The 9,911-nt window shown below is 56.1% G+C and overlaps 1 long non-coding RNA gene across 3 annotated transcripts; it reads left to right on the plus strand.

Moving 5' to 3' along the window:
• The first annotated feature begins 7,790 nt into the window (after nt 1-7,790).
• On the plus strand, nt 7,791-9,701 carry LOC137460377 (uncharacterized). 3 transcript variants are annotated; one of them, XR_010992817.1, is made up of 3 exons: nt 7,791-8,103; nt 8,706-8,895; nt 9,550-9,701. It is a non-coding gene; the product is annotated as an uncharacterized lncRNA (long non-coding RNA). The 3 variants fall into 3 exon arrangements; XR_010992816.1 differs by having other exon boundaries at nt 8,710-8,895; XR_010992818.1 differs by lacking the exon at nt 7,791-8,103 and adding an exon at nt 8,392-8,424 and having other exon boundaries at nt 8,710-8,895.
• Nucleotides 9,702-9,911: the final 210 nt, after the last annotated feature.

The following is a 9,911-nucleotide window of genomic DNA, read 5'->3' on the forward strand; positions in this document are numbered from 1 at the left end:
TAGGAACTGCTGCTGTAAGTTGTATGCACCGACATCCAGCAATATGGAGTGGAGAAGAGACAGTGGCATCTGTTACAAGCACCTCGAGTTTTAGGCTCAAAAACATCCATGTAGCTCAAAATTGCTGCTATCACCTCCTATGGAAGTCTCCATGCCTTCAGCGAATCCTACATTTGACCTGGAGGCTGCCTGGAAGGGCAGCTGGTGTGAATTCGGTGGCTTTCTTCCCACCCCCCTTTTCCCCCCCCCCTCTTTGTCCCTACGGTGCCTTTGCTAGCCAGCCACCTCCCCCCCCCCCTATTTCTCCCCCCCCTTCTGATAACATCTCTAGTCTATGAAAGTTGTGTTCTGATTTAAAGCAACGATTATTTCATTATTTCATTATTTCTGATTGTGATGTGTTTTAGAGATTTTTTTTTTTTCTGTTTTCAATAGTTGTTTTACCTGTAAGCATAATGAATAGTAAGTATTTAGTATTTATAAGTATTAAGTAATTAGTGATTGTACTAAGGTATAAGCATTTAGTAATGAGCTCAAACTTTCATTTTTCTGTGAGTTCAAATTTTAACTTTTGGTTCAAGCCTTCTTTTTTTTTTTTTTTTGTGCCATGGCATTTTGAAAGAGCTCTAACTTTTTATTAGTTTCTTTTTAGACATTGATTTGATAATTTAAACATAGTTCTTTCAGTTCTGTAGAGATTTTTGGTGTTAGCATAAGAGTTTGATATAGGGATATTATAGAATGAGATTTTTTTTTTTTGTTTGTATTCAAAATCGTTTTAAGAGAGGGATTATATATTAAAACAAAAAGGATGCATATTTTATAACTAAGGTTTTAGTAATGCCAGCAAAAAATAGCTAACCCATGTCAACACCCGGAAACATCACTTCTGCAACGCAGTACCGCATTCATCTCAACAAACAACAGCACAAGAATCACAAGGATGGGACAAATAGCATTTCACATGAAGCTGAAAATCAGCAGACCTACCTAACACAGGTCACAATGTCTGTTACGATAATCTGAGATCAAAAGCATCAATCGGGAGAATGTACCATAAAGCTATGTGTATTAGGACTGAATATCACAATTGCTTAATTGTTGTGTGGTTAGAGAATATGTTGTCATGGACTTGTATGTTAACTCTCCAGTTTGTATTAATTTTAAACAGTTAGTCTGATTATAACACAAAATACATTTGCATTTTAGGTTATAAAAAACAAGGGAGAATTCAGGTGTTACATCCCCCCCAAAAAAATGGCTAAAGTATACTACATTGTCAAACTTTCATTTTATGTGCGGTTTCAAGCGTGATTTAACAAAGTTTATGGAGGATATAAGAATTCTGGAAGTTTTAGCTAGGAGAAATTTGAAAGAAGAACAAACAACATTAGGCCAAAGATAGTATCTATAGGACTCGGTGCCTTAGCAAAAGCAAAGTATCAAAAGAGCAGCATTGTTAGGATGAGTAAGGATGGATTGTTAGGTTACGGTCAATTTTATACCGGGCAGAACCGTGAATAGTCAAGATGTCACCTTTGACCCGGCAAAGAAGCCTTTTCACTTTTGCTGTTTACATGCAAGATTTTTCTTTACTTATGGAGATGGAGCCTGGCCAGCTTTATCTTTATAGATCAAGGAGAATCTTGCTAACATAAAACAACTTAGGATTTTTGAGCGTCTTAGACAAGAGAAGATGTAACATACCTGTAAAGCATATTGTAAAAGACAGTGGTGAGGATAGGGTTTGCTGTGTTTGTAGATCATTGTGTCTTGATCCTTGTGTATGACGTATTTGGGCCTGATGAAGTCATCTCTGTTGGTAAGAGGAGTGAAGTGTGAAAACTTGAACGAGTAAGATCTAAGTCGTTGACAGATTAAGCAGTTAACAAAGAAGTAAGTTCTTTGAAGTAAGGGAGTAAGTAGGATGAAACTTTGAAAAAAGCAACTGTTCTGTTGGGTTAGGGTGGGGGGGTTGGGGTTAGGGTTGGGGTTAACGGTTAGGGGGTTAGGGTAGGGTTGGGGGGGTTAGGGTTAGGGGGTTAGGGTTAGGTTTAGGGTTAGGGGTTGGGGTTAGGGGGTTAGGCTTAGGGGTTAGGGGGTTAGGGTTGGGGGGTTAGGGGCAGGGCTTGGGGTTAGGGCTTGGGGGCGGGGTTAGTACCCGAGGGTTAGGGGGTTAGGGGGTTGGGGTTAGGACCAGTGCTCCCAGTCCCCCCTCCCCACCCCCCCAGGGGCTCCCAGTCCCCCCCAGTCCCCCTCCCAGCACTCCCAGTCCCCCTGATCCCCCTCCCAGCCCATCCCTGTACCTCCCAGCAGCTCCCAGTGCCTCGAACTGGTGCTGGTGAATGAGGGGGGGCGGGGGGCAGGAAGGGGAGGGGCCAGGAGCTAGGGGGCAGGGCCAGGAGCTAGGGGGCGGGGATCCGTGGGGCAGGGTCCCCGTGGGGTGGGGCAGGGGTGCAGCCCCTGGGGTTCTCCCATTGGCTCGCTGGCTGCAGCGGACCCCTGAGGACCCCAGCGAGGGGAGGGGGCAGGGGGGATGGTTTTTGGGGGGGGGGGCGCGGGGGAGGGTCAAAAGGGTTTGAGGGGGTCCGGGAGGGGCTCCTAAGGATTGGGGAGGGGTCCCAGGAGGGTCTGAAGGGGATCCCAGAAGGGCAGAAAAAGGTGGGATGGGAATTGGGGGGAGGGGCTGGGTCTGGGGGGGCTCTGGGGGGTCCGTAAGGGTCTGCAGGGGTCCACCAGACTCCGCGGGGGTCCCCAGGGGTCGCCAAGGGTCTGTGGGGCTCTGCGGGGGTCCTCAGGGGTCTGGAATGGTCCTTAAGAGTCCGTAGCGGTCCGCGGGGGTCTCTTACGGGCCCCTGCAGACCCTTGGGGACCCCCACATATCCCTCCAGACCCTAGGGGACCCCTATGGACCCCCCCAGAACCCTGCGGACAGCCAAGGACCCTTACAGACCCTTGGGGACCCCTCAGGACCCCCACGGTCCTTTAGGGACCCCCAAAAGGGAGAGGGCAGAGGGGGGGAGGTGGGATGGGCGCTGCTCCCGGGGGTGCCGGCGCCGGGGGTCCCGGGGGCGTGAAAGGGGAATTGGGGGGGGCCCTCTGGAGGGTCCCAAAGGAGCTGGGGAGGGGCTGTGAGGGTTAGGGGTCTCTGGGGTTGAAGGTTTTGGGGTCCTGCAGGATTCGGGGAGGTCTCACTGTGGTTTTCGGCGTCCCTGCAGCCCCGGGACCCCCCTCTCCCCCCGGGCCCCCCCCAGCCACATTGCGAGCGGTTGGCAGCGCAGCTGTGCCGCCGCCCGGTGGCTCAGTGCTGTCCCCGCGCGTCACGGTCGGCACTGCAGATGGGCAGCGGCGAGTGCTGCCTCCAGGAGGCTGAGGGCTGAGCCGCGCCGGGGGGGCTCTGCGCTCCTAGCAGCGATAGCTTCCCCCAGAGGAGCTCTGAGGCCAGCTCCAAGGTTCGGTTTGGGTTCTCCTGGGGGTCTCAGACCCCACTGCTCTGATTTCACAGCTGTGTTTCCTTCCCTGCCTAGGGGACAGGATGCCCTCACTCCTGGAGAGAGAGAGGCACAGCCTGAGAGGCCTGGAGCTGTGTGGGCTGTAGATGCTCTTCACCAGCTGGGAGCCATCCCCCCAGGAGTCTTCCACCAGAGAGCCTTCTGCGGGGTGCCACGATAAGCAGGGTGCAGGTGAAAGGGTCCAGAGCAGGGCAGCAGGGCTGGGCAGGGGGCTGGGGCACAGAGTCCTGTGAGGAGAGGCTGAGGGAGCTGGGGTTGCTTAGCCTGGAGAAGAGGAGGCTCAGGGGAGACCTTCTTGCTCTCTACACCTACCTGAAGGGAGGCCGTAGCCAGGTGGGGGTTGGGCTCTCCTCCCAGGCACCCAGCACCAGAACAAGAGGACACAGCCTCAAGCTGTGCCAGGGGAGGTTTAGGCTGGAGGTTAGGAGGAAGTTCTTCCCAGCAAGAGAGGTTGGCCCTGGGGATGCGCTGCCCGGGGGGGTGTGGTGGAGTCTCCCTCCCTGGAGATGTCCAGGAGGGGCCTGGGTGGGGCCCTTGGTGCCATGGTCGAGTTGATCAGATGGGGCTGGGTGGGAGGTTGGACTCGAGGATCTCTGAGGCCTTTTCCAACCTGGTTAATTCTCTTCCCATCCTATTTCATCTTCCCCTGGGTGGCAGGTTGGACCTGACGCTCCCCGAGGCCCATCCCAGCCTGGTTCGTGCTGCTTCTGCGTGTTCAGGACGGGGATTCCCTGCTCAGTCTCTCTGCTCAGGGATTCCTCCTCTCCAGAGGTGTGAGAGAGGCTTCCCAGCCAGCCTGAACTATTTCCCCCTCTGCATTTGCTTCCCTGAACAGAAGCACAGGGGGGGAGATGCAGTCCTGTCCTGGCTGTTCTCGCCGGCATTGTGCTTCTCCCTGCCCACCCTGCCCCTTTCTGGGGGCTGCCTGCTCAGAGCTGACGGGTGAGGGGAAGCAGTTCCAGATCTGCCTCACGGCTGTTCCCTCCTTCCCTTCTTTCTGGAGGGAGGCAGTGAGGGGGAAGAGAGGCTCTGCAAATGAGGCAGAGCAGCAGAGGACTATGGAGGGAGGAGAACAGACTCCAGGGGCCTCCAGGTCAGAGCCGTGCAGTTAGCATCACAGCTCCTGCTCCATCACCACCACCACCACTTCTGCCCCCAGCCCAGCGCCAGGGGCAAGGCCCTCACCAGCCAAGACACCACCCAGAGTAGCTCAGCCCCAGCAGGGAACCCCAGCCAGCACCCCTGGATGGGATTGGGGCAGTCATCAGCCCTGGCCCTGACAGCCAGGGGGCCGCCAGGACCCCAACCTTCTGTCACCATCACCCAGCATGCACCAGAGACACTCACCAGGGATGAGAAAAGGATCCTCAGCCCAGGCAGTCTCATCCTAAGGGGGCTGCTCTTCCTAGGGGAGGGGATTAAATAGGAGAGTGGGTGGGAGGGGCCAGGTGGCCACACCTGGGGTGGGAGGACACTCCAGCTAAGCCCAGGTGCCGATGGTTTGAGGGGATGAAGAGGGGAAGTGGGGCAGGTGAGGGACTTCAAGGGTGTCAGGGAGTGACAGGGCTGGGGGGCATGGAACAAAACCCAGAAGGGGGGAGGTTCCGATTGGATGCCAGGAGGAAGCTCTTCCCCATCAGGGTGGTGAAGCTCTGGCACAGGTTGCCCAGGGAGGTGGTGGTAGCCTCATCGCTGGGCGATTTGGAGGCCAGGCTGGAGGTGGCTCTGGGCAGCCCGATCCAGGGTGAGGCATCCCTGCCCATGGCAGGGGGGTTGGAACTGGCCGATCCCTGAGGCCCCCTCCCCTCCCCTCCCTTCCCCTCTTCTCCTCTCCCTTCCCCTTTCCTTCTCAGAGCCCAGGCCTGGACGCCTGGCAGGCTGCTGAGCAGCCCTGATGCCTGCAAGCCACCGTCCGCTCCGGGGGGAAAGAGACGCTCTCGCTCTCCCTGGCCAAGGCTGGTTCTCTTTCTGGCTCACCCAAGGACTCCACATGTCAGGTGATGAGGTGAGATGGATCTGAGACACGTCGTGGAGCCACTTGTGTAAGCATCTTGAGTCTTGCCGAGAGGTTGTTGCTTGTTCCTGCAGAGAAAGGAGTGCTGGGTGTGTTGCGGTGCATCTTCCATCAAGCTGTGCTCTACAGTCTCTCTGGGACCGAGCGCCGGCTCTGTGCAGTGCCTCCGGGGGAGGGGTGAAGGGCACTGGGAGCGTAGGAAAGCAGAAAGGGTCCCAGGAGGGTTTCAGGACAAGGGAGAACAACAGGCTGCTGATACTGGAAGGATGGCCTGGTGATAAAGAAGAGCGGACTGCAGTACACAGCCTGAAGCGTGAGGCAGGGGGACGCTTGCCTCCCTGCTGGAGAAGATCAACCTGATACGGGATGAAGATAACGATGGAGCAAACTCAGAGAGCAGCAGTGGTGCAGGACTGCCAGGGAAGTGCTCGGGCTGCTGGATTTCCCCTCTGTAAACTGCCTGTTCTGTACCAATAAATGATTCCTGCTGCACCAGTAAATGATTCCTGCTGCACCAGTAAGTGATTCCTGCTGCAGCAATAAATGATTCCTGCTGCACCAATAAATGATTCCTGCTGCACCAGTAAGTGATTCCTGCTGCACCAATAAATGATTCCTGCTGCACCAATAAATGATTCTTGCTGCACCAATAAATGATTCCTGCTGCACCAATAAATGATTCCTGCTGCACTAGTAAGTGATTCCTGCTGCACCAATAAATGATTCCTGCTGCACCAGTAAATGATTCCTGCTGCACCAATAAATGATTCTTGCTGCACCAGTGATTCCTGCTGCACCAATAAATGATTCCTGCTGCACCAGTAAGTGATTCCTGCTGCACCAGTAAGTGATTCCTGCTGCACCAATAAATAATTCTTGCTGCACCAGTAAGTGATTCCTGCTGCACCAGTAAGTGATTCCTGCTGCACCAGTAAGTGATTCCTGCTGCACCAATAAATGATTCCTGCTGCACCAGTAAGTGATTCCTGCTGCACCAATAAATGATTCCTGCTGCACCAGTAAGTGATTCCTGCTGCACCAATGAATGATTCCTGCTGCACCAATAAATGATTCCTGCTGCACCAGTAAGTGATTCCTGCTGCACCAGTAAGTGATTCCTGCTGCACCAATAAGTGATTCCTGCTGCACCAATAAGTGATTCCTGCTGCACCAATAAGTGATTTCTGCTGCACCAGTAAATGATTCCTGCTGCACCAGTAAATGATTCCTGCTGCACCAGTAAATGATTCCTGCTGCACCAGTAAGTGATTCCTGCTGCACCAGTAAGTGATTCCTGCTGCACCAGGGGGGTCCCTGCATGCATTCCCACACGGGAGTCTCCTGTGCCTAGCAGGAGAAAACTCTGCTCTCTTTCTGCTCCATGTCAGTCTAGGAAGTAGCTTTCGGGGTAGCCTGTGGGGCGCCAGAGCACCGCAGCAGGCCACATGGCTTCAGGAGGATCCAAGGGCGGCTGCGTCTGAGGCGCAAAGGCAGCAGCGAGGAACCTGCCTGCGGCCTCCGATGGAGGCCTCGGGCGGAGCATCGCTGCCCAGGGGTCCAACCCAAACTGGGTGTGAGAGACATCGACCTCTGGCACATTCCCCACCGTGGGGCAGCCACCAGCCGGCAGCACGGGGGCTGGAGTAGCTGCAGCTGTTTGTGGGGGACCCTTCCCTGACCCCCTTCATTGCTGCAGCAGAGCTCCCCTTCGGGGGGAGAGGGGATGTGTACACATCTGACTAGGAAAGGACCGAGCTGCTGGCCGGGCAGTTTGCTTCACATTCTGCCTTTTGGGGGGAGAATCAAAGGGAGCGGGGGGGATTCTGGGCGGACATGGGGCAGGGGGATGCTGCAGCAGAGGAGCAGGTGAGGGCTGGGGGCACCCCCCTAAACCGCTGACAAGTCTCAGAGGGGACCACAGAATATTTCACAGCGTCAGTGCCGTGAGAGGCAATGCAGAGCAGACCCTCTCCAGCTGGAGAGGGAGGAGTTGGAGCGACTGCTGTGTCACAAAGCTTTGGAAACGAGCCCCCGTCTCCCCTCTCTGTTTTAAAGGCTGTGAGAATCGTAATGAAGTCACACAGGGGCTTGAGCTATAAGCACAGCCTGCGGCCGTACCCATCATAAACAGAGGCTTTTACCTGCGCGCGGTGTAGGGTTTCGATTTAAATGCCAAAACATCCCGAACGGGGCCGGGCCGAGCTGCTGCCCACGCCCACGGCAGCGCTCAGGGCCGCCCCCGCGTGCGTCACAGGCGGCACCGCCGCCGTGCCGCGGCGCGTGCCGCCCCGAGGGCGCTCAGCGCTGCAGCGAACCGCGCTGAACGCTTGAAATGCTGGAAAGTTGTTAGGGGGAGAAGGGAAAAGGGAGAGAGAGCCTGACTCGAGCGCTGACATGGGTACAACTCCTGCGCCGCAGCGAGGCTCCGGTCCCGCCAGGGCGATAGCGTCGCGATCGTTGCCATGGGTTCAGCGCATGCGTCGCAGCGATGGTTGTTCGCGCGCTCGGGGCTGGCGGCTTTAAAACGGCGCTCACTGGCCCGCCGGGGCTATCGGGTTCCTGCTCGCTCTGTGCTAGGTGAGTGCCTGTCTCCACAGCTCTCCGGGGTTTTCCTCTGGCAGCTGCAGGACCGCGCTCTGGCTTTGCTTGCAGGGAGGTTCCCGGAGCCGAGCCGGGACCGTTTGGGGGCCGCGGCGGGCGGGCCGCGGCGGGCGGGCCGCGGCGGGCGGGCCGCGGCGGGCGGGCCGCGGCGGGCGGGCCGCGGCGGGCGGGCCGCGGCGGGCGGGCCGCGGCGGGCGGGCCGCGGCGGGCGGGCCGCGGCGGGCGGGCCGCGGCGGGCGGGCCGGCCGGGGCGAGCAGCAGTCAGGAAGAGTCAGGAGGGGTCTTCTCCCGGTAACAGTAAGTGCTCTTCTAGCGTGGCACCTGTCGTCTTTGTTCCTCCCCGTAACTCCAAATTCCCTTCCTAGTGCTCCCACTGCCTTTCCAAGTCTCCCAGTAACTCCCCCACAGCTCTGCGAGTTAAATGAATGCCAGAGGAAAATGAGATGCCTGTGCAGTGTTTTTCTAGGGTGCAGGGAAACCTACTCACAGCTTTACAACATGAGTAACTGAGAGCTAAGCTTTGCTTTTTGCTCCACTCCTTACCGATTGACTCTTTGCTTTCTACTTGGTCGACCAAGCAAGGCTGACGTCACTTCACAGTTACTACCCCGTTGGTGCCTGCCTGCGAGTGCCAGGACCCTTCCCAGAACCACAGGACAGAAGGAGGGTTTGTCTCTCTCGCGGTGCCCTGAGCAGGAGTCGTACCAACACAGGCTCAGAAAGCTGAAACCATCGAAAGATTTAATTAGAGAGCAACAGGCATTAGAGGTTGGTTGATGGCCAGGGAGAAATGCACTGACTGCAAGGCGATCGGGGCGTAGTAAATCCTGGGGAACGGGGAACACGCTCGGAGACGCAGAGCCGCGCAACAGCTCTCACAGAGAGGCGCAGCAAAAACTCAGCTGCGTCCCGAAGGCGCAAACCCTACCAAGAAGGGCGTCCGTGGGTCGGGGCTATCAGAAGCAGGGCAGCCCCTCAGCTGTCTCTGTCTTTCTTACCGCGATGCCACGTGGGGGTGGGCGATTGTGGGGGGTTACAGACCATTGCAAAAACAGGGTGGAGGGCTTGCCAGCGCCAGGCAAACCAACCCCAGGGGCGGCCTCTGCCAAGAGGCCTGGTCACACCTAGCGGAGCATGTTGGAAACTGGGGACATTCAGCATATCCCACAGCAGAACGTGGCTCCGGCTGAGAGAGGATGAACTCAGAGGGGGCAACACACATCAATGCATTATAGTCACTGTGCGAATAGTTAGAAGTCTAACCTCTTTCCCTCCTGGCTTAACACCAGCCTGGCGTCCAGGACTCAACATACGCACTGCACAGCAACCCACAGAGCTCCTGGGTCATCCCACCTGTACTTGTTCCTGCTGTCCCTGCAGCAATGGACTGTTCCTGATTTTTTTTCTCTTTTCCTTTCAAAGTCAGACTGATTCCTGATTCTTCTCCACATCCCTGCCCAGTTCCAGCACCAGAGAGACTGCCCTGAGAGAGAACGAGCTGGGATAACCAGGGACTCGCCTCGAGGAGTCGAATACCACGTGCCAAGAGCGGACGACAGGGCTGTGACAGGGGAGTGGGAGGGGAACGGAGGATGGCTTGTGGCGGGTGAACGCCCATTCTGAAGACAGGGTGGAGGGCTTGCGAGTGTTCTACTAAACTCTCTGCTTCCCAGCTGACTCCAAATTATTTCTTGCTGGATTTGGTCCTTTCCTTTTTTTTTTTCTCCCCTCTGTTGGGAGGGAGGAGGGGGGGGAGCAGGGGAGAGATTCTCAGCCTCGACACC

The sequence above is a fragment of the Melanerpes formicivorus genome, unplaced genomic scaffold (genome assembly GCF_026170545.1).
Source record: "Melanerpes formicivorus ecotype bairdi unplaced genomic scaffold, bMelFor1.0.p_v2 SCAF_572, whole genome shotgun sequence".
NCBI classification, from domain to species: domain Eukaryota; kingdom Metazoa; phylum Chordata; class Aves; order Piciformes; family Picidae; genus Melanerpes; species Melanerpes formicivorus.